The 13369-nt window shown below is 43.3% G+C and overlaps 1 protein-coding gene across 1 annotated transcript in view; it reads left to right on the top strand.

Moving 5' to 3' along the window:
- Window positions 1–631: 631 nt before the first annotated feature.
- Window positions 632–13369, top strand: part of SCML4 (Scm polycomb group protein like 4) — a 144416-nt gene continuing 131678 nt past the window's right edge. Inside the window, exons 1-2 of the mRNA XM_054686182.2 lie at window positions 632–685; window positions 1220–1346. The gene's annotated coding sequence lies outside the window, so the exon portion shown is untranslated. The remainder of the gene's footprint in view (window positions 686–1219; window positions 1347–13369) is intronic.

The following is a 13369-nucleotide window of genomic DNA, read 5'->3' as shown; positions in this document are numbered from 1 at the left end:
AAGTGACTGATCATTTAAGTCATGGCACGTAGCTAAAGCTGCTGCCCTTCATGTCTATAGAAAATTTTCTTTAGAGGAGCTGAATATATTTATATTAATTTCTCTTTATGGGCAAATGTATATTTTGCTATTTTTGGCAGGGATTTACTTTTTGACGGGGGTCCACACTGAATAGGAATGATTCTGTGGGGTAGACATAGGGACGTCATGATACAGGCACCACCTGTACACCACCCTGAACAAGACCTTGTTCAAGACAAGACCCTCCTGGGGACCTTAACTCCTGGGTTACCATTTCACACCCACTATCCTATGGGACACACACACATGCACACACACAACAAACATGTAATATGTTTCTATTACATTTAGATTTTGGACCAAGGGTCTCAATCCATCCTAAGGAACCCAGCCACCTATAATATTCCTAATAACACTGCCTGGCCCTGCTTGAATTCATTGCCCTCACTCCAAAGATGGGTGGCTCAGATGCAGATGAGCTCCCCCTTGGCCCTGACCTGCCTGGGTCTCAGAGGAGAGGAGGCCAAGTGTATTCATCTGCTAGGGCTGATGTAACAAATGCCACAATCAAGGGGGCTTGGACAACAGAGCTTGATTGTCTCACCGTTCTGGAGGCAGAAGTCCACACTCAAGGTGTCAGCAGGGTTGGCTCCGTCTGAGGCTGGTGAGGGAAGGATCTGTTCCAGACTCTTCTTGGCTCTGGGATGGTTCTCGTCTCCCTGTGTCTTTGCACTTCCTCTTCCCTCTATGCGTGCCCATCTCTGTGACAAGTTGGTCCTTTTTATGAGGACACCAGTCACACTGGATCGGAGCCCACCTAATGATCTCCCTTTAACTTGTTTACCTCTGTAAAGACCCTATTTCCAAATCAGGTCACTTTCTGAAGTGCTAGGTGTTAGGATTCCAACATATATTTTTTGGGGTGGATACAGTTCAACCCTTAACACCAAGGAAACCCTGATGAATGGAGGAGGAGTTCATTGGTGCTTGACAAGGACCTTTTTCAGGATCCAATCAGTTCCTCAGTGGACAGGCTGCTAGGCTAAGGCTTTGGCCGGGAGGGTCCTAGAACTTGGGGAGTGCTGGCCTCCTGGGAGAGTGGAGTCTGAGGCCGGCTCCGGGCTGCTGGCAGGAGGCTCACTCAGGGAGCGCCCTTCTCTCCCCACATCAGAGGCCCACTTGTCTCCTGTCACTGCAGGTGGGGACAGGACCTTCACTGGAACATTCCCCACAGATTTGCCCAACACGTGTGGCACCTGAGTTCAATGGGGAGCCAGGCATTTGTTGAGGAAAGAAACAAGGGCCCAGCATCTGGAAGATACGAGGTAAAAATGTAATACCATGTGTAGTAAATGTTCATAGTAATTTGGGTCTCATAAAGCCCTGTGTCTCCACACTGTATCCTCTTGCTCATAAAACCCTAATGTAACCCTGTGTTCTATCATACACAATTGAAATCTGAGGATCCCAAAGAACACCCTTGCCCATTCCTTTCTGAAGGAGCGTTGTCACTGAAGAGTTTCAAATTCAGACTTGGGTCACCTATCATCCTCTTAAGATTGTAATGTTCTAATTAGTAACAGGAAATCTCTCAAGCAAGTGAGAAAATCCCTTTTCCTCCATTCGTTTGCAAAGAAAAAAGAATCCAGGCAATCATTCTGTAATTTCCGGAGAACCGTCACCTTTCCAGTAGCTGCTAAGGCCAAGGTGAAAACAAGCTAACAGTAGATGCCATCTCCTCCTAGCGCCGGGCCCCGGAGTGTCTCTAGGCTCCAGTGATGTTAACTGGTGGTCAGGACCACTGGGTCCCACTGCATTAGGATAGACTGTTTGACCTCTAAGCCTAATTTCAGATGATCCTTTTTGCTGATGTGAACTCCTTTGTGTTACTATGTTGGGGATGAGATTTTTTTTTTTGTTTTCTAGCTCTGTCGCCCGGGCTGGAGTGCAGTGGTGCATTCTTGGCTCATTGCAACCTCTGCCTCCTGGGTTCAAGCGATTCTCCTGCCTCAGCTTCCCAAGTAGCTGGGATTATAGGCGTGTGCCACATGCCCGGCTAATTTTTTGTACTTTTAATAGAGATGGGGTTTCACCATGTTAGCCAGGCTGGTCTTGAACTCCTGACCTCAAATGATCTGCCTGCCTCAGCCTCCCAAAATGCTGGGGTTACAGGTGTGAGCCACCATGCCAGGCCTTTTTTTAAAAAAAATATACATATTTAAAATTATACATTTTTTTGTTGTTGTTGAGTCGCAGTCTTACTATATTGCCTAGGCTGGTCTCCAGCTCCTGGCCTCAAGCAATCCTCTCAGCTTGGCCTCCCAAAGTGTTGGGATTACAGGTGTAAGCTACCACGCCCAGCCAGGGTTATGATTTCTTAGTCTCCCTAAAATATATAGTGAGTGTTAGAGGTACAAAATTTGATATGAGGACAAATGAGGTGGAGAATTGACTGCAGTGAGGGAAAGCTGTACCCCTTCCCCGCTGGGACTATAGGCTCACTGTGACCTCGAACTCTTGGCCTCAAGCGATCCTCCTGCCTCAGCCTCCCAAGTAGCTGGGACTACAAGCCTGTGCTACCACGTTCAGCAAATGAGACAGGATCTCATTCTGTTGCCTAGGCTGATCTCCAACTCCTGGCCTCAAGCGATCCTCCAGCCTCGGCCTTCCAGTGTGTTGGGATTACAGGCATAAGTCACTGTGCCCAATGGCAGATGATTTGAATCATTGACTTCTTGATACATTGTGAGCTCATTAGTAATTTTTTCTTAATACATTTAAGGTAAAAAGAGATTGTGATAGAAGACCATTCTATTTCTGTACTTGAGGACCAGCACCCTTTTTTCTGCCTTCCCTCCTTGGCACCCTCCCTCCACAACAAATATCCCATCGAGTTTTCTTGCTGTCAGACTCATCGTCTCCCTTTCTCTTCCTTACACAAATTCATGTCTGTTTCCCATCATTTAATAGCTTTGTTGCATGGTTTACATTTTATTTTTAAATTCTCCTCTGTCTAGCATCTAGCTTTTCTTTAGCAAGCACATACTCATTTTGTTCTGTCTTTTCATACTGTATCCTTGATGATTTCTCCCACCCAATGGGCCGTCATTATTTTTCTCTTTGCCTTTAAACTTTAAAAACATTTCCTCATTGTTTTTGCTTTGTTTTGCTTCTCTCTCTCTCTCTCTCTCTCTTCCTCTCAGTGGTGGAGAAAGCACAGTGCATTTTCCCAAAGCTGGCTAACAGTACATTGCCAGCAGCACTGGCCAACCTTCCCATCTCTTTATTAGGGTCTCCCTAATTCTGTGAACACCAGTGTGTGGCAAAGTCCCTGCCTACACCCTCTAACTGGTTTCTGGAAGTTTGGGTGGGTTATCCCTGCCTGGAAACATGTTCAATCTCCTTCTCCCCCAAAGTTGAATGTGTCTCTGGGGGCAGTGCTCTTCTACAATCCCAACTCTGCAGGGCCTGTGGGCGATGACAACACAAATGTTACTGGCAGGGCCAGTGGGCAGAGCAGGCAGGTTGATGAAGACGTGGGCGGGTGACGGAAGTGTACTTGTGTGTGTGGGAGTTGTTTTCTTGGGTGATTTTGAATAAGCCACTTCCCTGTGCTTTGGAATTCCTGGTGGTCAAAGGGTACTTTACTGAAAGTTTTCAGATTGGTGCAAAATAGGTTGCTCTAAGTTTGGTGAAGCCAATTCTAGATTTGTTTTTAAATTTCAGGTTGATGACCTTTAAAGGGGCAGTGGAACAATGTTTCTGATCACTCTTTGGGAGTCTCCTGCCTTTCCCAAAAAATATAATATGCCTTTTTTCTCTGGCTGTCTTTGGGATTTCCTGTCTTCTATTTTCAGCAGTTTGAAAATGATATACCTAGGTGTGACATTTTTGATCAATCGTTTGTTTGTTTTTGTGTTTCGCTTGATGTTTCTGAGCTTCTTAGATCTGTGGTTTGGTATCTGTCATGAATTTTGGAAGAAATCTTGGCCGTTTGTTCTTCCAATATTTCTTCTCAATCTCTCTTCTCCTTTTGGTATTTTGATTGCATGCATATTAGGCGATTTGATATTGTCTCACATGAAATATAAAAATGTATATTTATTATAAGTAGAAGAATGAAAAATAAACACCATGTAAGCATTAACCACAAGAAAGCCTGAGCAGCTTATAATATTAATATCTGACAAAGTACACTTCAGAATAAGAAATATTATCAGGAATAGTAATGTTACATAATAAGAAAACGGTCAACTCTCCAAGAAGACATAACAAGTGTGTACATACCTAACATCGGTGCTTAAAAAAACATGAAGCAAAAACTGCTAGAACGGAAAAGAGAGAGACAAATTCACATTTACAGATGGAAATTCCAACATTCTTCTCTCAATGGTTGAAAGAAAGAGTAGACAGAAAATCACAAAAGACCAGGCCAGGTGCGGTGGTGGCTCATGCCTGTAATCCCAGGACTTTGGGAGGCCGACCTGGGCAGATCACTTGAGATCAGGAGTTTGAGACCAGCCTAGGCCAGCATGGCAAAACCCCATCTCAAAATAGAAAAATTAGCTGGGCGTGGTGGTACACACCTATAATCCCAGCTACTTGGGAAGCTGAGGCAGGAGAATGGCTTGAACCTGGTAGGTGGAGGTTGTAGTGAGCCAAGATCGCGCCACTGCACTCTGGATAACGTCAACCAACTTGACCTAATTGACATTTATACAATACTCTACTCAACAACAGAATACATAATATTTATCTTCTACATAGACTTTTCAACAAGGTCGAACATATTTTGAACCATAAAGAAAATCTTAAAACACTTTAAAAACTGGAAATTTCACAAAGTATGTGCTTGGAGCATAATGGAATTAAGCTAGAAATCAGTAAGTAAGATATTTGGAAAATTCCCAAATATTTGGAAATTAAACAACGCACTTCCATATAATCCATGGGCCAAAAGGAAAGCCTCAAGACAAATGAAAAAAATACTGTGAACAAAATAAAAACAAATTATATCTAATTTGTGAATTGCAACTGAGGCAGTGCTTTAGAGGAAAATTTATGGCATTAAATGCTTATATTAGAAAAGAAGAAATGTCTCCAATCAATAAACTAAGTTCCTACCATAAGAAACTAGAGAAAGAAAAGCAATTAAACCCAAAGCAAGCTGAAGGAAGGAAATAATAAAAGGCCTACATCAATAATATTAAAACAAGAAAAACCTTCCTACCACTTCCCATGAGAGTCCTAAGTCTCTACGAAAATCAGTGAATGCAAATAGTGGTGTGTAGAGGAGGAGGATTTTATCCAATTACACAGGTCGGACTTGGAGGTGTGGGCCCTCTCCTAACCAGGATCTCTGTGAAACTAGATGTAGTAAATGTTTTAAAAAATACTATCTTCTATTTATGTCATTTTTAAAGCTGACATTTATTGAGTGCTTATGATACACCTGGTCCTGTTCTAAGCACTTTGCATGTATTTGTCCATATAGTTCATACAGTCAATCTATTTTGATCCCCATTTTACAGACGTGGGAACGAAAGCATGCAGAGGTTAAGTAATCTGCCAGATTACTGCCTGGATTTGAGTCCAGGCAGTCTGGCTTCACAGCTCAGCTGTAAAGGAGTGTTTTTGCTTCTATCTGTGAGCAGGCAGTGCATGACGGAAGAAGCTATTTCCCCCGTGCTGGCACAGTGTCTGGCATGTGGAACCTCTGGATAAGTGGTACTTGGCCGATTTACAACTTGAAACCACTTTAGAATGAAAAGGGGAAGAATGTTAACCTATTAGAAAGGTGATGACTACAACTCCACTTTATTTATTTATTTAGAAATGAGGTCTTCCAGTGTTGGCCAGGCTGGTCTTGAACTCCTGGCCTCAAGCCATCCTCCCACCTCAGCCTGCTGAGCAGCCAGAATTACAGGTGCATCCCACCTCTCCCAGTTAGCTCATTTTTTTTTTTTTTTTTAGCAGTTTATAAGTTACTGCTGTTGGTCAATACCAATGACCCTTCATTTTATATTGTATGATGCAATATGATGGTTGACAGGAGGGAGATGGTGTTTGGGGATTGAGCAGGTAGGTGGGGAGAGATGTTTCTCTGATATCGTCACAAAAATCATAGAGGAGAGCAAAAAAAATTCAGTCTCTAGAATCTTCATGTACTATTATATATTCTAGGAGTTAACGTTACTCCCACTCTGAGGGCTCCAGAGAAAGGTTGAGTAGCTTGCTCTGCCATGCATGGTAGATGAGGGGTCACAGAGCAGGTGGATACCACCTTACCCCCGTCCCACTCTCCATTGCCTCGGAGCAGCCTGGGTTCAGATGGCTCCTCCCTTGCTGCCTTCAGGTCTGAATGCACCTTCACCTCCATGGGACTTTGGTGACTAATTTGAATTGCAACTCCTCTCCCCCTCATCACATTTCTGACATTCCCTGTCCCTGTTCGCTACTTAATTTTTCTCTGTAGCAGTTATCACTATGTAACATATACATATTTTACTTATTTGTCCTGTTTATTATCTCTCCCTACAGTAGAAATTAAGCTCCGTGAGGCTAGAGATTTGGGTGTGTTTCATACACTAAGCCTAGAACAGTGCCTGGCACTCAGAAGGCATTCATTGCATACTTGTTGAATAAGTGAATGAAGATTCCCTGTTTCAGCTATCATAGGTTAGAAGGACAATTTACTCAGGAATCTGTGAGATTTAATATGTTTGATAGCTCAAAAAGTGTCATATTTATTATGGAATCCCTGTCTGTGATAGGTGTGTGCCAGGTACCTGGTGGGTCACATCATTTATCCCAGACCAGAACCCAATCATTAATATGGCACAGTCTATGCATTCAATGAACTTGAGCCCTGAAGGTAGGATATTAGATGCTCACAAGTGTTTAGTGAATTAGGATTTCTCATTCACTCGTTTATCATTTCACAAACATTTATTGAGTTCCCACCATGTTGCAGCCACTGTTTTAGGCACCGTACTTTTCCTTGGATTTCTGTTTACAATAGAAACACTCCAAGAAAAAAATTATAATATCCAACTACAGAGCCATGATTAAGGATTTTCATAAAGCATATATAATAACAAATTTTTATTATGAGTAAAAAGCAGTCAAATTCGGTTTACATTTTTAAAATTGTGTTTATAATTTTTATTTTAATTTGTGATTAAATTTTATTATATATTTTAAAAATTACAACTTAGATATTTAAAAAGTCATATTGGATGGGTGTGATGGCTCAAACCTGTAATCCCAACACTTTGGGAGGCTGAGGCAGAAGGATTACTTGAGCCCAGGAATTTGAGACAAGCCTGGGCAGCATAGGAAGACCCCATCTCTATAAAAAAGAATTTTTTTAAAAGTCATATTTATAGTACTTGTGAGCTCCCTCATTCTCAGGGGTAGAGAACCAATGATTTTCTCTTTTTCTACTTTTTTGTGTCTTCCACATTTTTTAATGAGGATGCTTAAAACTTTTAATTTAATGCTTAAAAATCAGTTGTGTATGTGTCCAGCTTTATCAATAAGGAGATTAAAAAGGCAAATCATCCTATAAGATTTTCATCAGAAATAGTTGTTCTCTGTTCCTCCAACCCTACTTTCTAATGGCAACCATGTTTTTAGTTGGTTCTTCTGATATTTGCCTGTAAATTTCTTTTCTTTTCTTTCCTATTCTTTTCTTTTTCCTCCCTCCCTCTCTTCTTCCTCCTTCTTTCTTTCTTTTCTCTCTCTCTCTCTCTCTCTTTCTTTCTTTCCTCTCTCTCTCTCTTTTCTTTTCTTTTGACAGGGTCTGTCTTTGTCACCCAGGCTGGAGTGCAGTGGTACGATCATGGCTCACTGCTGCCTCAGTCTTCCAGGGCTCAGGTGATTCTCCTTCTTCAACCTCCCGAATAGGTGAGACTACAGGCATATTTCACCATGCCTGGCTCATTTTTGTGTTTTTGTAGGGTTTCACCATGTTGCCCAGGCTGGTCTTGAACTGCTGGCCTCAAGTGATCCTCCTGCCTTGGCCTCCCAAAGTACTGAGATTACAGGCATGAGCCACTGCACCTGGCTTTGCCTCTAAATTTCAGCTAACCAGCATATACTGTTATTTCTGGATGATTTTTTGTTGTAGACATAGTTTGTTAACTTTCTACTTTGGAAGAGTTAAGAGGGCTTAACTCTTGAATGCCTCATTCTACCCTTCTTCCCTTCATCCTCCCAATAAAGTTACATAATAATTTTTAGTGAAATCAATCTTTAGTGATTATTTTTTCATATGCAATTATTAATATTTGCATGTGTCTCTATTTCTTGTTGTTTGGTTTTCTAAGCATCTATCACAAATTTATCCCCAAACCGTCCCCCGGAGATGTAACTCTTGTTACTTTCAAGCACTGCCTTACCTCCTTGTTTGATTTTTCCATCTGGGGAGATACCTCAAGGATGGGCAACTCTCTAGGTCCATTGCATGTCGTGGAATATCAATGTCATTCTGGAATTCCTCTCACCGTTACTCTAGAACGAGTCACTTCTACTGACTGCCCTATGAGGGTGATGATTTCGATTTATTTGTCCATTTCAGACACTCCTGAATCAAGCCTTCGGGGACACTGGGGGAGGCCGGAAGTCTGGCCTGACAACGCGCCTGTCAATGCGGCTCAAGTTCCTGTGCTTTAGCTTCACGAAAGCCCCATCCAGAGCTCGGCATCTGGTTTCCTTTGCAATCCCTGGTGTTTTCTGCCTGGGGAGAAAGGGAGGGTTAGTGGTTACTCTGGGGCTCTGGAGAGCCACAGCCCTGACCAGGTGTGGTGAGCCCTGCCCTGTTACCTGTGAAGAGAAACTTAAGGAAGCCCCTACTGTCCTCTTAATAATAGTAAGGTTGGCTGGGTGTGGTGGCTCACACCTGTAATCCCAGAACTTTGGGAGGCCAAGGTGGGCGGATCACCTGAGGTCAAGAGTTCAAGACCAGCCTGGCCAACATGGTGAAACCCCATCTCTACTAAAAATACAAAAATTAGCTGGGCATAGTGGCACTTGCCTGTAATCCCAAGTACTCAGGAGGCTGAGGCAGGAGAATTGCTTGAACCTGGGAAGCAGAGATTGCAGTGAGCTGAGATTGTGCCACTGCACTCCAACCTGGGCGACAGAGCAAAACTCCATCTCAAAAAAAAAAAAAAAAAAAAAAAAGAAAATCATAATAATGGTGAGGTTATTCTGGGACACACTGGGCTATGATACCAATTGGAATATAATGTAAGCCAAATAGCTTGTCCTATGTGGAGGGTCAGTTGCAACTGGAGGGGTAATTTTATCAGAACCAGCAGGCAGGATTATGGCACTCCTAGGGCAGTCAGGACCACTGACAGTTGATCTATACTCAACAAATGCTTAGGGAAAATAGCTTTCCACAGAGTTGGAAAAAGACCCCGCACTCCAGAATCCCTGAGGGATGGGATATCATGGTGTCTGGTGTTAAACCAGGCAAGAGCCACAGGCCACCAGTTAGGCTGTTGGGTGACCTGTCTCCAGTGGAAAACCTCATAAATATCATAAATGAAGAGGAAATGTCAGGAAAGGCACCTGCCATTATGGGTGTTGGGGACAACCAAAACCCTGAACTCGAGGTGAAGGTGAAGTGATTGGAAGTGCATTCGGCCTACTAACTTTCATGCATCTGGGGTCAGGGACCATAATGCCTAGAATCTGAGCACTTAAAACTCATGACTGGCTTCCCAATCCCCCAAACACACCAAGACATGCACCCTTGTAAGGCTACTCCCTTGTTCAAGATACACACATTTCATAAACCCAGGAGGAGGTGGAAGATGTTCTTGGAACACCGTGATGGTTCTTAATGGTTCCATACCATTGCCTCTCAATGCAGATCCTACAAGGTAGACTTGGTAATAGGTAGAGTGGTGGCCTGCTCCGAATTCTACCTACTGGATATATGTGCCATGTATGGATATGTGATGTCTACCAGAGAGATGGTGGTGGTGGGGAGAACAAGACTGAGAGTCAGGAACTCAGGATAAGCTCTGGAACAGTATGGATATACAATTCCTAATGTATGCAGAGACAAAGGCCACATGAGAGATTGGAAATGGATCATAAGAATGATGGCTTTGAGAAATGTAGTACTCTAAAACTTTGTGGCCTTAGATCATATCCCAGCTGAGAAAGGAGGAGTATGTGACAATGGCGGGGATGACTGTGGCATTTATATCCCAGGCAACTTCCCAAATGTATAGGATTTAACAAGACATGTACACAAGGAAATGGCTAAATGTAGGCAGATTCTAAGTGAGCCCTGGAATATGTGGTCCTGATTTTTCTTATTTTTTTTTGAGAAATGGGAGCTTATGTAATACAATATGAATTATGTTCTGTTTTATATGAATTGGTTGTATTCAAATATTAATTAAGAGATGCATTACCTGTTTGAGGTGTCACCACAGCTGCCTGGAAAATAAAAAATTATTAGTGGGAGAGCCACCCTCATCACTGAACCAGGCGGTAAACAATTCTGTATGCTGTGACCAGGGTGTTGCTTGGGAAGCCCAGAGTCAGTGAGGATGCCCCATGGAGTTGGTAAGCTCTGGGTTGGAAAGACCCCAGGCCTTGTGGTGAGAGATTTAGTATCTGGACATTGGACTTGAGGTCTGAATGGCATGGCACCTAAGGTTTAGTTTTATTAGCTAAGTTGTGAATTATGTGGCCTCTGGGTGGGAGAGACAGAGAGCTCTGAGAGTAAAGAGACTTAGTTCCCCTCTGACCCAAGGACTCATCCCTGTGCTGGCTCCTGAGCCCCTCTGTATGTCTTCAGAGTGCTTCCCCTATTTAAGTATTTTCAAATGAGAACTCAATAGAACTCCAATTAACATACTTTTTCAAAACAGCCTGGTTTCTTAACAGGATGTATGAATTTGTTTTAAGAAATTTATTCTGTTCTTCTAGAATACATCTTAAAGCATGGGAACATTAACAGTTTTCACAAAACGAAAAAAAAAAACGGGAACAAAAATTGCTGCCATCAAAATGTACTTTAGATTATTCATGTCAGTAAAATGGCAGAGCAGGATGCTCCAGCCCTGTTCCCTTGAGGAGACATCGAAATACAACCACAAACTGGCTGAAATAGACTTGTAGGAGGATGAAGTTCAGGCAGGACATAAATCTCACTTCTGTGGACACCTTAGTAGGTCCTGACCTGCCATACATACATCTCCTGTATTGATCCTTGAAGTTTTTCTATTTTCCTTCTTTTAGTTTTTTCCTTGACACTATCTTCTATTCTTCTATCCTTCTAATAATTTGTTTTATTTCTGCTCTCTCTCTCTTTTTTTTTTTTTTTTTGAGATGGGGTCTTGCCCTGTTACCCAGGCTGGAGTGCAGCGGCGCAGTCCCAGCTCACTGCAGCCTCGACTTCCGGGCTCAAGTGATCATCCCATCTCAGTGCACCCCACCTTGCCCGCCCCTCCCCAGCAAGTAGCTGAAACTACAGGTGCATGCCACCATGCCCAGATAATTTTTTTGATTTTTAGTAGAGACAAGGTCTTGCTATGCTTCCCAGGCTGGTCTCGAACTCCTGGGCTCAAGTAGTCCTCCTCTTTTGGCCTCCCAAAGTGCTGGGATTATAAGTGTGAGTCACTATACCCAGCTTACTGTCGTATTTTTAATTCCAAGGATTCTCTTTTATCTTTTAATGTCCTTTTTATTTTTTTCATTTCATTTTTAAATTATTTATTTATTTATTTTTGAGACAGGGTCTTGCTCTGTCACCAGGGCTGGAGTGGAGTGGCACGATCTTGGCTCACTGCAACCTCCACCTCCCAGGTACAAACAATCCTCCCATCTCAGCCTGCTGAATAGCTGGGACTACAGGCACGTGCCACCACTCCCAGCTAATTTTTGTACTTTTAGTAGAGACAGGGTTTCACCATGTTATCCAAGCTGGTCTTGAACTCCTGGACTCAAGTAATCCACCCGCCTCGGCCTCCCAAAGTGCTGGGATTACAGGCCGCGAGCCACTGAGCCCAGGCTAATGCCCTTTTTATACAGCAATCTATTCTTATGTTATTGATGCAATATATTATATTTTGTCTTTTAAGATATTAGTAATAATTAAATAATTTTTTTCCTCCCTGAAATTTGCCTTTTTCCAAATTCCTTTTTTTTTTTTTTCAGACAGGGTCTCTCTTTGTCTCCCAGGCTGGAGTGCAGTGGCATATTCACAGCTCACTGCAGCCTTGACCTCCTGGCGATCTGCCCACCTCAGCCTCCTGAGTAGCTGGGACTACAGGTGCCTGCTGCCACGTCTGGCTAATTTTTGTATATTTTCTAGAGACAGGTTTCACCATGTTGCCTAGGCTGGTCTTGAACTCCTGGGCTCAAGAGATCTGCCTGCCTCAGCCTCCCAAAGTGCTGAGATTACAGGTGTGAGCCACTGTGCCTGGCTCCAAATTCTTTTTCTTCCTGTTTGTTGGTTTTGGTCTCTGTCTTTCATACCAGAGGCTCACACTTAGTGAGGACTCTAGAATGCGTATTGTCACTGGTGGCCTTCACTGGAGGACATCTTGCTGGGCTGCCCCATCTGAACCCCACTTCAGTGTGTGTAAGTCTTTTCTTGTGGGCTGGTCAGTTTCCCAGAGTTCTCCAAGTTCTCGTGTGGGTGTATTTGCCTGGCTGCAAACAGTCTGGCAGTGAGAGAGCCAGGGGCTGTGGATCTCTGCTGAGGAGGTGAACTTTCTCTGAATTCTGTTTTCGGTATAGCACCTCTCCCCTCAGCTGTGCCTGTGTCCTTGAGATCAGAGTAAACCTTCATTCCGTCAGGGTTAAGGGGCTGTCACCAGCAGCACAGGGTTGGGGAGGAGATCCAGTCTTGTTTTTAGTCCTCCCAACTTCTGCTTTTGGGGATTCCTGGGACTTCCAGTTTAAGAGACTTTCTGGGTTCTATGGTGTGAACTGTGTGCTTTCTGGGAACCCCCACTTGAAAAAAGGCCCAGTTTCTTGGGTCTGCCAGGTCAGTTACCTCTTGCTCATCCCCTTTGCAGCTTCTACAATTTTGTTGCTTTTATTCCCTTTTCCTTCCATTTGTCACAGTGTATTTATGCCACTTAAATTCCCTTTTCCTTATTATGACACCTCATATATGTGCCAGGCACTATTCCAACAACTTTACATCATATTCAGCCTAACTCATTTAACCCACACACCAGTCTTAGCTTCCCTGTTTCAGGCATAAGGAGCTGAAGCACAACGGGGTTGAGCTTCTGGACCGAGGTCATGGACATGGTCAAGCCGGAATCCCTGCACTGAGCCAGTGAGCTTGCCATCCAACTTGTACATT

This window comes from Pan troglodytes, chromosome 5 (assembly GCF_028858775.2).
Source record: "Pan troglodytes isolate AG18354 chromosome 5, NHGRI_mPanTro3-v2.0_pri, whole genome shotgun sequence".
Taxonomy (NCBI): domain Eukaryota; kingdom Metazoa; phylum Chordata; class Mammalia; order Primates; family Hominidae; genus Pan; species Pan troglodytes.
Note: the sequence above shows the minus strand (reverse complement) of the source record. Positions and strands in the feature narration are given on the sequence as shown.